This window comes from Brachionichthys hirsutus, chromosome 7 (assembly GCF_040956055.1).
Source record: "Brachionichthys hirsutus isolate HB-005 chromosome 7, CSIRO-AGI_Bhir_v1, whole genome shotgun sequence".
Taxonomy (NCBI): Eukaryota; Metazoa; Chordata; class Actinopteri; order Lophiiformes; family Brachionichthyidae; genus Brachionichthys; species Brachionichthys hirsutus.
Window position 1 is genome coordinate 12,416,259 of NC_090903.1, and position 15,755 is coordinate 12,432,013.

Here is a 15,755-nt window from a genome sequence, read left to right on the forward strand (position 1 = left end):
AGGACTGAATGTGTCTTTGCCGACAGCGCTGGTTTGCAGAAGGGAAGCGTTGTTGACTGACACACACACGCACACGCACACACACACACAATGAAGAACCCTCTGTTGAGCCGTGATTATATTTTAACAGCACTGCCACCACTTCGTTGACCTCTGCAAGCCTCATGGAAGGTTTTTCATTTTTAAAGACTTTAATATGGTGTTTGTAAAGATTGGCCCACAGGAATACTCACATTATTCTCCTGCTCCATTTGTTTTTCCCCACCACACCGAGGCATGCTGGTCGATGTCCGACAAGTTAGCTAGAGCCACAAAAATAGCATTCTACCTTTTAATTCCTATGGGATTAAAATAGGGGCAACTGTGTACTCATCCTCCGCCTTCCATTCTTGTAATTATAGTTATACTCTACTCCCCATTCATTTTAAAAAGTGCCATTTTATGATGCAAGTTGATAAACACAACTCAAGGTCAACTAGTAAAGGAGCAATTTACAAATGAATGCTTTGTTTTTTTCACCTGCTCTGTTTTGATGCTGATATTATAAATTCCCTGTTAAATAAACGCTGTCCTTGTACATTACTGCTTTCCTGCATTACTGATCAATGCTGCTGCTTTCATGGAGCTTTAATGAATGTTTGACTCGTGTGTCTCCACTATGCTTATCTGCATCTGACTGTCACCGGTCCTCTTTGCCCTTGCTTATAGCGACAGTGTTGAAAGCCTTAACCTTTTAAAGGGGGGGGGGGGGGGGGGGTCAATTAACACGCCGACTTACAGCTCTTAACATGCAACTTGAAAAGCTGATTTTACGATTGATCGGTTCGCAGCATGCCCTGCAGTTACATTAGATGGAAACAGTCGGTGTAAAACGTTACTCACCTGTTGTTGGCACAACATCCACCTGCATTATTAACAACAGTATTTAAAGTAAATGAGTGAAAGATAATTAATGTACATTTTGTTCTAGGTGAACGAGCCTTGAGGGGGGAAAAAAAGATGCAGATGCGGATGGAGACAGAAAGGTGGCACCGAATAGAAATCAGGGAAAATGTAAGAAGGAAAAGAAAAGCAGTGTAGACGGGAGGCGATTCTGAATCTGACGTAGGACAGCTTTAGAGAGCCGGCATATCCCTGGGCAGACATGCGGTGGTGCATCAGGTGGCAGAACAATGACAATATCTGCCTCCTTGAAATAATCCAACCAGCAGTATAGAGCGTGCAGCCACTGCCAGCACCGAGACTGGCCTCTGGACCTTTATTTGATTGGACACTAAATTATTAAAATGTCATTTCTGGGAGATACTCCACTTTGTGCTGCTCTTTGCTTCCATATATTGGCGCCTTGCAATGTAGAAAACTGATACACTGTTGTTTTATTCAACTTTGAGCAATCAGACGTTACAAGAAATAAAAAAATAAATAAAAAATTGTACGCGTTTACATCAATATAATATCATCCTATGTTGTGTCTGCTGTTTAGAGTAGAATTAAGTTGAATTTAAAACAATCTTACAAGCAAGTTAATTTGAAGGATGTAACATAAAGGAAATTCTCTATCGACAGGATCCGTCAGGATTAAATGTTAATTAGCTCCTGCGTTCTCCTACAGACCCTGAAGGACACATAGGACCCGGGTTTTTAAAGATAAATTGAGTTCAAGCATCTTCCCAAACATGAACTCAGTCAAAGTTCTATAAAATAAACTAAATAAAATGTTTAAAGCACTAAAAAACACCCATACGTGTAAATAATTTGTCAGTACAACTTTTAAAAGAAGTTACCAAGACTCAACATAACTTAAAATCCAATTAAGCCTAAAGGGATTGAGGTGGAATGAAAATTCTGTTCATTCATCCAATCTGATCAGTTCGGTGGGGGGTGAGTGGATGCTCATGCACGTGACTTTCGCTGTTGTTTAACTCGTCCGTTATATTTAGAGACGTATTCATTCCTCTTCATTACAGGCAACGTAAGATGTAGAAAGTTCATCAAGGATCAATGTAATTTATTTATCCATGCACAACATTGGATCAGACTATGAAGCCCTGTAAGGCTGCACTCATAGAGCATAGGGGGGGGGGGGATAAATCAATGAACATATATATATATAAACTTTTATGTATGTATAAATGACACGGCATGTGCAATACCTGATAGTGTTCACAGGTATATTTACTGTTTGCTTTTAGTTCATTTTCTGTAACAAGGGATTCTAAGTTTGTTTATGAGTTCCGTGCAATTACGGGGCTGAAGCAACAGACAGAAGACGACAAATTACTGTGAGTGAAAATCATTGTTGTATTATTAGTGCCACCACATCTTCAAAATACATTCCCACCACTTTTTACGCTCTAACGACATCTTCAATCCTAAGTGACGGCAAATGAAACATGAAAAATAGAATGCTAGCAAACACACTTTCTTGCTTGTGAGGACCCTTATTGACAAGATGAGGAAAATCGTTTATGATTTATTTTTTATAAAACTGTATTTCATCTGCTTTGGGCCACATTTCGACAACTTCATCTTGAGACAGTTCAATCTGCTAGACTAGAGTCAGTGATGGTGCAATTCCACACCTCCATCAGTGAGTGCCTTTCCTCCTGCACCTCTCTGGGATCCCAGAAATGGGCGGGACATTTTGTAGTGACTCCTCCCATCCCGGACACAAACTTGGAGACTCCCTGCTGGAAAGAGGCAAAACCTCATGACACAAAAATGGTTAATTCTGCAGCAGGCATCACCATATAGAAGGTTTTTAGCCACTGAAGTTTTATTTTATTTTATATGACACCTGACTACCATCAGGACTTTTTAAAGATGTACACCTTGAAATAAAGGTTTCTTTCTTTAAAATTTGATTTACAAAAATCTTTAGATGTCACTTAAATCTTACTAGATTAAATCTAGAAAAAATAGAAGAAGAAAAAAATATCTGGCCCATATTACAACTAAATTGTTCAGTATTTATTATTAAAAAAGGTGAAAATCTTAACTATAATCCTCTTAGCACTCCTTAGTGGCAGTTGTCGGAACTACAATTGATTTACCCTTCGTGGCAGTGCCTTCATTTTTAACAGAGTACAGATTCTTCAGGCTATATCTATGAACAATACGTGATTATGAGGAGCTGGTAGAGGTGAATAAAGGTGTTTGATATACCGTACTTCAAAGCTGCTTCAGAAAGTAACATTATAAATATGTGCTGCTTTTGAATCTGTTTGTTTCAAAGGTGACTAGTGTCACTCGGGCTGATTGGAAGTTGATTAGTCTGTACTCTCCACCAACTGATGCTTTTAAAAGAAATACCCGTCTACCTTCCACAAGTCAATGAGAGCCTTCCTACTCTCCGGTGAGGCCTTGAAGTGATAATAACCACTTTCCCCAAGTCTGTCTCCCTCCACAGCAGCCCCTTCCACAGGTATATGGATTCGTTGGCAAGTCATTTGTTATCAAAATTGCTCTCACACTCTCTTTTCTTTCCTCTGCTGCTGGATTCTCTCCTTTTGCCACTTCACCAATCTAATATTTTATTTTCTCTCAGGCTACTTTCTGCCCTTCTTGCCCTGCTGTCCTGTCTTCTCAGCTTCCTCCTCTACTTTCTATAGGGAGTCTTAAACACACACACACACACACACACACTGCATTGACACTAAATTCTAATTCACTCTAAATTTGCAGCATGACCTCTCATTATTGTTCTCCCTCTGAATTTCTCTCATTGATCCTCATTTACAGCATGGTCGTAATGACTCTTTTTATTGCTAAGGTTGATAGTTTAATTCCCTCAAAAGCTTCTCTTCCTCAGCAGGTGCCCGCTCCACTACACTGAGCATCTCAGTAATTACGGGTCCGTGCTTGTTAGCCAAATTTCTGATTTGAAGGTTGTTGGATACCCTTAAATCCAACGTCTGCAATTAAGACGGAACAATTTCTGCATTTGGTCTTGCGTCAGCCGTTCTCGCTGGACCATGATAATCTTTTGTGCAATTGTATGAAACCTCTCGAGGTTGCAATGAATCATAATTGTATTGCTTGGATTGTTTTAAATACCAACTGACTCTTCAGGAGCACCTGATTTCGATCAGAGTATTGTTGGGTTGTTTTGTTGGTATATTCAATATGAAATTGACATTTTCCATCCCTCATCTCCCCTTAATTCCACTACTGCGGTGCCAGTCGTCTTCCCAGAGAGACAGCGTAATCACTGTGTGCTAAAATCAATAGCAGATTGTCTTTTCTGGCCCATGTCCCACCCCTCCTCAAAAGCCATCCTGTGGAAATGGTTTGTGTAGATTTAGCTTTTTGAGCAAAAATGTTGAATTAAAATATATATATATATTTATCTGGATCTACTCCAAAACTTTATGGGGGGTCTCTCATGACTCATCCTCCACCCATCTTTCATGCAAATGCATTGTGTAGTTCTGCTGACAGAATAAACAACAAACAAAAGGACATGGTGTAAACATAAATGCCTTTGCAGAGCAAATTATATTCAGAGATAACATCCATTCGACTGAATAAAGCGGTGCGCTTATTTGATGCGTCGGACCTTCAAGGAGGTGGACGTACAAAATACAGGAGACAGGCTTCTCATGCATAAATGCCAGCCTTCCTGCCTCCTGTTTTTATCACTATGTGCAGCTACTTGCTTGAGATCGGTGACCCAGCTGGGTCTCTGTTGTTAATCTAACCTCAGTGTATTCAACGCTCCTGTGATGCCATGGTGACCTTGACGAAAGTTAGCAGTGCTTGATTGTCTTCGTCGTATATTTTATCCCTTTGCATTATTCCCTTAATAAACCTCAAACGCTCCAAAAATTATTAACCACCTTCATGCTGATTCGCTGCCGAAATAATAACAGGTGCTGTTGCCAGGGATTGGATTTCTCCGACTCGCTCATCCTTCTCTGCTGCACCTATCCTCTATGGATCAGTGATTCCCATCTCATGGTGACACACACACACACACACACACACACAGTGAGTACTGGCAAGTTGAATCGCTTTGAAGTCATTGAAGTGCACGTGTCTCCTGTGGTCTGAGGCTTCAAAGTTTCCATTTATTGGTTCCTCTGTGAGAGACTCCTTACACTGACGCACCGCTTCTCACTCTCTAATGCACACTCATGTGTATAGGTGTGTGTGTCTGTGTGTGTGTGTGTGGAGCGTCCCTTTAACCTCCCTCATACAAACCTCAATGCATAACATTTCAGGAGAAAGTTCACTGAATGGATGGGAATACGAGAATGGTATGAAATGATGCAATGGATCAAAATCAATCAATATTTTTTAGGACTTATGATATGGATTTTCCAGTGATGAGAGTCATTTCACATTTGATACCGGGCGTGATATCCCTGATGTCTTTTCCTTGCAAAGCAAACAAACCAATGCAAAACAGTGTCCCAGGCTATCGAGCATGTCTTCTGCTGTGTTCATGTATGGTATATAATATATATTCCAATCGGCTGATTGTAGCCAACAAAAGGCTAAAAAACCCAGAACTACACGGAGCACATTTGCTTCTAAAGCCTGGAAGAAACAGAGATGGCATCGGAGAATAAGACTCCAGAGCGCTCCCTGCGCTGCTTAATTAGTGGGGCACGGTTGGCTTAGAGAGATTCATGTATCTGGTTTTATTTCATGCTGTAGATATCAAGGACAAAACACACTCACAGATGTTGGGAATTCATAGAAAGCTAATTGCCTTGTGTTTTGGCTTTGCTCGGCCTCGGATTCCCGCTCCCTCCTCTGTCTCTGTCTTTGACTCATCCCTCGTTTCTTATCATCCAGACTCATTTCTTGCCTCCGCTCTTTGTTATCAGAGAACAAATCGGCATCACTGTCATTGTTTTCTGGGCCTGTTTAATAGCTGGTGGCTTGACAGCACATGTCATTATTCCTGCCTCGTTTAATAGCTGTAGCTATAATCAGTGCTTTTTATTTATAATGGGAAAAAAAAAGTGTTGGACTTGCTGTAGATGTAATCACAGCGTTAATGATGTGAAGGACTGTCTGCTGACTGGCTAGTTCGTTTTCTACCAATCAGGTAGAGCTTTAATTAATAGACGGAACAAAGAGTCTGACAGCTTTTGAATGGAAACCCTGTTTTCGCTGTCTCTTGTCTTTTCTTGGATGCTCTCTGCATCTGATTAGGTTCTTTCTCTTCTCTATTCCTTTTTTTTGTGCTTAATAACAGTCTTTATTGTGCCCTGTCTTGTCACTATTCATCTCTCCCAACTCAGTTCCTTCCATTCAATTCTTTTCTCTTCTATTTTTCTTCGACTTGCTCTCTTTCTCCTTCCTTTGTCCCCGTCTGTCTGGATGGAAGATTTCATTCCGTTGTGAAAAGATCATTGAAATAATGGCTTTAACATCAGTTAACATTTAGTCTATTTATCCCCCCCAATTCAGGTTGTCTGTATGTGGGCAACTAATATAAGTCCCCCCCCCAAAAAAGAGCAATTTAAATGTTGAGTTCATTTTTAGGTATATCCAGCCATGCGTAGTCGCTCATTTTCTGCTTTAATGCACATCCACACATGGTGGCTGAACCGAGGTCACACTGCTAACCACAGAGTTGGAGACGGTGCAGCGACTGCTGGATGCGTCATTCAAAAAAACAACTAAGGTGATTATTAGCCTTGCAGAGGAATGACTGATTGTCTGAGCTGAGAAATCACAATGAAGGGAAGGATACCGGGCTTTTGGTGCGCAAAAAACCCCAGAAGAAATGTCCTCTCATGAGCTTCTCACTTTAGCGAACTCAAAACGACCTTCAAACCATCAAATACATTTTTCACATTAACTGCAGCTCTTCAGCAGAAATAAAGATAGATGAGATGATAGATAGTGTTGTTGGCCATATTTAACCTGAAGTACCTTTTATGAATTAATTTCAAATGAAAGCTGAAAGCTCTGATGAGAGAAAGTAATGTGGGGGGAGACGTCCTCGCTCAACAAACTGCAGCATGTTGTGAAGTTGCTCAGGTTGTCCAATGTTGACTACAGATGTGTTTGCATCACAGGTACTTCAAAGCTGGCGTCTTCCTTCTGGGTCTGGTTGAGACGCGTCTCGAAACAGCATGTCCTGCAGCGTGTAGCCCAGTCCCCTGATGACAGAGGACACGATCGCTTTAACACGCTGAAACCCTAACAAATCGGCCGGCGAGTCTAATTGCAGTCAACAATCCTTTGTAGAGATCATTTGAATGTTCTACGTTTGTTAAATACAACCTGTGACTTTGTCAGTGACATCTCGATCCCCGGTGTGTCACGCTTCAGTAACACAACATCACTGGGACTCGTACATGAAGAGCTCATCACACTCAAGTCCACTTCCAAATCCACAGGGCCACATGTTCACACATGTCCATCTAGTTTGCTCTGATGCTGACAGATTTAACCAGAACATTTGAGATCCCAGTGGATTGTCTTCTGTGGACAGGATGCCAGTAGATCGGGAGCCGCCGCCTGCGTCTCACCGAAGAGGCGGACCTGCAGCACACTGCAGCTTTAAGCCAGCCGCACAACCACACACACACACACACACACACCAATTCCTCTGAGACAACTATCGGCTACATCCTTAGTGATGGGAAATCTGGAAAGCTGGCAGGAGAAAAGAGCAGCAGTAATCTGTCAACATCAGGTGAATGCTTTGCTGTTGCTCAGGATGCTTGATGCAGAACTACCCCTGAGGGCGGTCCTATGATTCCTGCACTGTGTCTAAACTGGGTATGCTGGTTCTGTGAGGGAAGCGCCTGGATTCAACAACTCTGGTTCAGCGTTTAGTTGGGCGAAACTAGACACATGCAGTAATAAACAGCTTCGTGAAGCATTAATGATTTAAAAGCACATCTCTAACTGACTAATCTCCACAGAGCAGGATCTATATGACATGAGGAATCTTATTAAAGGGAGGTGAGCTCACTGGAAAACTCCAGTTTCTCCACGCTTTACGACTGATTTCAAAGTGCAGCCTTGTTTTGGGCTTGGGAAAAGCTTTGTCTGATTATCGCTGCTGTGTTGGACTGGGCTGTCGAGGATACCGAAACAAGAGGTGCTAATGGGTGACGCAGGCCTCCAACCCTTATCCCATTAAAACAAGTTGAATTTTCCTCAATATAGTCATACAAAACCTTGTTTAGACAGTTATATTAAACTGTAATTTATATTATAGACTATTCTTTGTTTTAACTATCTGTTGTTTTATCTAATAAAAATTTTCACTGAACGTTTATTACTGTTATTTTTAATATTTGGACATTTTACATAAATCTTATGCAAACTGATCTTATTTGTATTTAAAAAGAGGATTTTTCACAGCAGACTATGGAATATTGTTGTACCCAAATCCTCGCTTCTCATGGCTATAATTTGGCCGAAGAACCTACCCCAGGGGTCGTGTTTGATGCCTCTCCCAATACACACCATTACTAGTGGGATTAACGGGATTGTGGCTTAATTCACACACCAAGGGTGAGGAAAGCAATGTGAAATAATAACAAGAGGCCCTGGCAGCGGAAGGGACGTCCCATGCCAGTTGATTTACTCTGAAATGAAAGAGAAGAACAGAAGAAAAAAAATGACATAGAAAGGAGGACAGAGATAAAGAGAAAGGGAAATTGGGCAGAACAAGGATGAGACAAGTTCGACAACAAATCCCAAAAGCTGGAGTCAAACCGACAACATCTTGAGTACATGGTGTTTCTTAGCCCGCTGCCACCCGGAGCATCACAGTGTGTCTAACATGCTTTGGTTTCAGTCCATTTGGAAATAAATTCAAAGTGTAAGGAGTAAGGACCCAGTAGGGAGGGGGAGGGTGTGTGTGTGTGTGTGTGTGTGTGTGTGTGTACAGATGTGTGTTTTTTGACCCAAACAATCCCTGACAGATCAGAAATCCATCTCATTCATAATTTGCCTGAGGTAATTACTTTAACAACAGAATAGGCAGCAGGTCAGAAAATGCTAACATTGTTGTTGTTTGTGCAACGCCACGGTTTGCTACCATTTATTTCTGCTTCCACTTTATGTGCATATTTTGAAGCCTCAGTGCAAACTTGGCCTCCTTTAAAAAGGGAACAACACTGTGGGAGTTGTGCACATTTTAATAAATGGCCTCCATTGATGTTTTTTGAATGAGCATCTCTTGGGACTTAAGGAAATCCTCCATTAGTCGCAAAGACGTTAGGATAGCAGACCTCTAATTTCTTTAAGCTAATTGCACTCCCGTGACGACGTGTTTTTATGCTCTGTAAAAGACGTCTGTGAGTACCGTAATGGACGCCGCTGAGCTGAACTTTACTTCCTTTAGTATTCCTCATCCCCTGACCCTTACCCAGCTGATCACACCCATGCAGACGTCCTCTCATTGCGCCCTGATGGACTTAGAGGCGGATGAGAGCTTCATCGTGAGTCTGAGACTCTTTGTCTGAACCATTTGAGACCAATGCTGTTCCGCTTCCGTATCCCTGGGTCTGCTGAATCCCTCTCCCCGGCGCTCTCAGACGGCCCGACTCGGTCGAGCCACCCTGGGATGCTGGGACCTTTTTATGAGCCGTCACTGAATTTCCTGACCTGCCTTGTGTTCCTCTCTCTGTTACATGGGTCTGATAGATGCGCTCGATAAATCCAGAGACAACTGCACTGACCTGTTGGGAGCATCACCTTCCAATGGACGGCAGGATTCGCCATCAGCTCCTGAAGGAAAGGCCACGCAAAGACACATGGATGACTCCCTCACTGCTGTTATCCTTCTTCCATCATCATCATCTTCTTCTTTCGCTGCTGGTTTCCTCTTTGTGACAAGCGTGGACAACATCCCTCATTTCATCCTGAAAGCATTACAGAGAGAGAGAGAGAAGCACCCGCTTCCACTCGTTTCCTCTGATTCCGAGCAGCTTAAAGATGATTTTAACGAAGCTGGACATGATACTAGACTCCATGGTGTCATAATGTGTCAGGCCAGCCGTAAACGAAAGTCAAATGATGGCGTACTTCAGAACAGGGTGAAAAGAGTGCATGTGTGAGTAGGGGTTTTAGAACTTCACTTTAATTGTCTTATTGAATGATCTGACTGTCTAAACCCAGTTGATTTATGCAGATACATATCCCATGTTTGTGAGCCAACATGGAATTATCCATTCATCCTTGTGACTTTATTCTTTTTAAAAGCACTCGGTTGGCTGAAATATCTTACTGTAGCAGGGACCGGAGGGAGTCAATCTTTTACCCAAGTTCTCCAACTCCAATAACTTTTCTTTTCACTTCCATGAACTGAGGCCGAAGCGACCATTTCTCCCGGATTCACCTGAACTCATCTGCACATTTGTCCAATCAATGGAGTCCAGACAGAAACAGAAAGCCTCAGACTTGAGAATAGAAAGAGCAGCTCTTTTTCTTTTGTCTTCTTTTGTCGATCCCGTTCACCGGACCACCTGTTATTTTCTCATACCTCCAGCAATCATGTGACTGGGAAGAAACATGGTGAACGATAAATCAAATGCTACACGTGAAGGAATAATCACCTTCTATCCACTCTGTGCCAACAAAGGCTTGAAAGGGAGAGGGAAGGAAAATAAGTTTATTTTCTTATTTTCTTCACTTTGTGCCACCAACATCATAAAAGTAGCAATTGATGCATAATAAAAACACTCCTGGTGAAATGCCAACGTGCGTTTGAACACAGTACTTTGGCCAGAAAAGGCGACATTTCACAAAGACACAAAAACAAATTCCAGAAAAAGACGCGTTTTGTAAAGGGATAAAGTGAAGGACAAAATGGGACAGCGAGACACGGGGGCGAGGAGTTGCAGAGAAAGAATGACAATGAGCTGTCATTTGATGTCAAAGTAGCCCGGAAAAAAATATGAGGAAAAAGTTGTTTTAAAATAAATAAATAAAAAGGTACTGGAGGGAAGAGAGCAAAGGTGCATGCCAACCAGCGACTGTAAAAGAAATGGGTCGCCATCTTTTTGCATTCAGAACAAATAAAGGATGAGAGAGATGTTATGTACAATATATGTGATTTATGAAAAGCATTTATTTTCTTTGACCTTTTCAGTGTTAGCATCTCCATATGCATTTTCACAAGGCCCCCGTAGCAGAGAAAGAAAGATCAAACATTAAAATGTAAAAATGCTGGAATAAAACTAGCTGTGTTTCCTTTACTTTCTGTAATTGCCTTCCAATCCGTGCACATGGGAATATCTGAGTGCCTCTGGGTTGGTGCACTTGTCACTCGTAGTCATTTCATAGCTTGTGTTAACAAGGAACAATGCTTGTACATGTAAGCAGGCTACGGCTTCATTGAGCGTTAGCGCCAAACTAGCGCGTTCATTAGCCTCAAATCCAGCATCTCACACGTTGAAGTTGTCATCACGCCTGCGATGAAGTAGAAATCGGGTACTCGTGACATCGCATATCAAGTTGCAGATGACAAAGACGTGAGCCGCGCTCGCACCAAACTTCACATGTGAATACCACATTTTACACATTTTAATTATCAAAACGCAACTTGAATGAAAACATGGCCCTGCAGGGGGTCCTGGTGCATTCAATCCGCCCACCTATCCACTTTGTGCTTCTTATTATAATGCCAGCAGTGTTCAGGGTGTCATCTCTAAGCCTTGGAAACGCCTCCATATCCAGGGAGGGCTCTGTTGTAAGTCAGAAGCTGGACAGGCCAGAGGGAAAGATGAGGACAAGTCAAGCAGTTTATCAGCAAAATGTCCTGTATGACTAGCGGGTGAGGCTCAGCCTCTCTTTCATCCTCCAATCTATGGACACACCCGGGATAAAGAGCGAGTCCTGATGGACCGCTGGTCTTCATCTGCTGCATAAAGAATCTCGTTGTTTTTTTTTGTGGTTTATTTTGGGTGCAGCTTGATTTTTCTGAAGGCACTTTAAGCAAACGTGATCAATCAATCAATTCCTGCATCTCTATTTTCAGCCGTTTGTGTGCTGGAGCCGGGCACCTGTACGAGCAGGAAGCAGGAAGTGCATCACGAATGTATCGATCGGCATGTTTTTTACTGCCGTGCTTCATTTGTACTCTTATTCTCTCATGAAAACTAGCAGTGTATAATTGGCATTGATAGGAAATTGCTTTAAAGCTGTTGCAGTTTTCATGTTTCTTGGTGACTCCGCCTCTTTTGAGTCGTGGCAGCACGGAACGGATCTTCTTTTTCGATCTCTCTCGCTGACTCTTCGTTGTCTCTGTATTTTTCTTTCCTTCCGGCCCCATCTCCTGTTTTTTTATGTCTCAACCTCCTGCCCTCAATCCCACCCCATGCGCCCCTTAAAATATCACTCCTCAGTGGAAGGGGAGGCAAACCAAAGTCGACGTGATTGTTCCCTCTCTGCGTGTGTGCGAGACCACCTGCTTGTTATTGATTGTGTGTGTGTACTCATACGACTGACCTGTTTTTTTCTTATTTCGGCGCGATTTATAAATTCTCTTCTGGATTTGTATGAATTCTCATAGTGTGCTGTTTTTTAACCTCTTACTTCAGGTCAACAAGGCGTCGGTTCGTGTCGATACGCACCTCATTTGCGGAAAACAATAATTTTGCGAGCAGCCATGTGAGGCCTCAGTAATTGAATAGAGCACACAAATAGGTTAATCAATGAATTGCAAGTTAGAGTTTATGGTCTGCCTATAAATGCTACATAACAGAAACAATAAATGCAATCAGTCATTCTAAACGCTATTGGTTGTGTGTCTCGGAAAAATTAAATCAAAGTCATTTATGATGAACGACCGGATGATCTTGCTTAGACCCATAATGCCCCGACGACTAGTAGAGGGTGTTAGTATGAATGCATTCTTTTTTTTTTGCATGTGTGTGGTCAGTGGTGGTTGTTTGCTTGTTTTTTGTATTCACAGTGGAACTGACCCATCAAGCAGCTGCTGATAAGCAATCCTCAAGCTGAACCCGTTAGTGAAACGTGTTAACACGATGGCCGAGGGCCTTAACCTGCTTTAACCAAACCAAGGGCTCGGGAGATGCTTGAAGACCGAGCAGCTGGAGACTCTGCCCTGCCCTCTCAGGACCACTTACGATCTGATCCCACTCGCCCAGTGCATAAGCAATGAAACACTCACATCGTTTCTGTTTCCTCTTCAGTCAAAATGAGAATTGAGAACTGCTCTTCCCTTTTACATTTTGCCTGTTATCTTGGATGCTACTTGTTTAATACTTTAATATTTCACTGCGATTGGGCACAGCCTGTAAATATGTTATTTAGCCTGTGCAGACAACATTAGTGGAGTAGGCGGTCCTTTATTGTGACATTTGAGTGCACAGTGCTAAAATAATAAGGCCGTAAGAGTCCCAGACCAGCTCAGCGATCGGCCCGTAATGTGTTCTCAATGTGTCTGGGATGCTATAAAATCTCAGCTAACTTCATTTTAAATGGAAAATGGATTCCCATAAGTGGAAAATCACTTCGGAAAGGAGAACGGCTGAAGTCTTCCATGGCCGACGGAAGGCCATCAGTGGTGTGGAGTGAACCTTCGGCAGGCCGAGACACAAGGAGTCACACGACAACGGTGTTCACATTCACATGTAACAGTAAACCCAATCGACTCTCATGTAAAGTCCATGTTTTTGGAGTGTGGTGGGAAGTTGGAGGGATCCAATTGATTTGAGCCCAAAACCTTCCGGCTGTGAGGCGACGGTGATAAACACGAAGCCACAATTCTGTGACTGCAGTAAACCAACGACAGTCAAGCACCTGGTGCATCAAGAACGAATTAAAGAGAGAGGACATATTTCTGGAATTAAAGAAAGGAATGATTTTGAAGGCAGAGTGGAAGAAGAAAGGGGACAATCTTGACTTCACACCCAATCTGACGCAGACAGACAGCTAACAGTCGCTCTCGTTTCTGTGTTGGTCCACAGCTTGTCACAGTAAATAGAATGCACTGATTTCCATTTTGTCTTTTCATTTAAATCGTCCCCCTGCATGCCGTTTGTTCTTTGTCTGTCCCATCTGTGTCCAACATAATGTTGAGACAAGCTGTCAGAAAGCTCTGCTCCTCTCTTGGAACCCAGCTAAAAGCACTCAGATCATCAAACCATTGGATGCCTCGGTCCTCAGTCAAAGATGTGTGGACATCCTTTTTCCTGTTCTTTCTTTTTACATGACATCAAGTGACAGAGCCAGTCATTTGTGTTATTTATTTAACACAAACTGACTGGAGCTGCAAACTTCCACAAGCTGCTATAAATCCCCCCGAAGAAGAGTACGGCCACACAATTCAGTAAAATTGGATGTACAATATATTTTACTTTAGAATTGAGATCACGATTCTCAGGCACAATTTTATTTCCAACCAAATTGATAATACATAATTATAAAATAAAATGCATAACATAGGTCAGCAGCTCTTTTTTATTTTCTTCATCCTCTTCCATTTTGTTTCAGGCCCTCCTTGATTGCTATAAATCATTCACCGATTGAAATAAAGTCTTGGCAAAGAGGAAAAAAGAAAATTCACTGCAATTTGTGTTTCCACACAGAAAACACATTCCAATGAAACAAGTTTGTACTCAGGGTAGAAATAGGTTTAAATTATAATCATCTATAAAATTCCATTCTTTTATTTTTATTTCGTTTTGTTTCAGCTGCCTCTGCTGTGTGAATGTGCATAAGGAGAAAATCAGGGCATGAAACAAGGTACCAAACAATAGGGCTGCCCATTTTCCAGCCATTCACCATTTCTCTGTTACACAAGCAAAATATTTGCTGCTATCATTTTAGAAATGGTGGAACGAAACGTGCACATTATTTGGGCTTTGTAGCTCTGTCCAAACACAAAGGTGCACCAGCTGTATGCTGCCCATGAATACAGACAAGCATCTGACTGTGATGTGGCTGAGAGGTCGTGACAAAAGGCACCTCATAATGAATGATCCTTATCAGCCCTGCAAGGGCCACACATGTTAAGCACACACACACACACCTGATGTGGCCTCATCCCACGAAAGTCCCATGATTTTGGAGATAGATAAATTAATTTTACTGTGTATTTGGCAGTAGGTAAAGATTTCAAAATTTGTCTCTGGCAGATCAGAATCATTTTAGAAGCGATTTCGCTTGATGCTTCTCTGTTGAGATTAACATTGAGTTAAAGAGGAACACATACGATTAAAAGGCCAGCCAGCTGCTCAACAGATTTCCAGGCTTTTCTTGTACTGAAACACAGAAATGAAACTGAAATGGTTCAGATTGTTGCTATTAAGCAAATATGAAATGAGAATTATGGTAAAATCATCAGTAAGGCCCATTTTACAAAGCAAATGTATTCCAGGCCAGGGTTTAAAGCTTTGGGCTGCATAAAAAAAATCAGTCTGAGATAATATTAGATGAACAGAGAACTGAGCAGATTTAAAACTTCATTACTGGCTCAACTGATCGATAGATTGTGATTACTGAGGGCTGACCAATTGTTTGACTCAAATTTAACATGTGCAGGTGTGGTGATGACATACAGCTTCCAGCTTTCACTGTAAGTTATTTAGACCCCCCCTACACAAACACACACCCCACCACTAGAGGCACGGGGTGGGCAGCTGTAAAAAAAAAAAAGAACCCTGGCGGTCTGATTAGGCTGTGACTAGAACATAATTGGGTCGCCGCCATGTTTCCATCCATCACCAGAAGTCAAACTGATGACAACAATTAATCAATCAATCGATCAATCAACAAACCCATTTAAATCCCACCTGGTCCTCAGA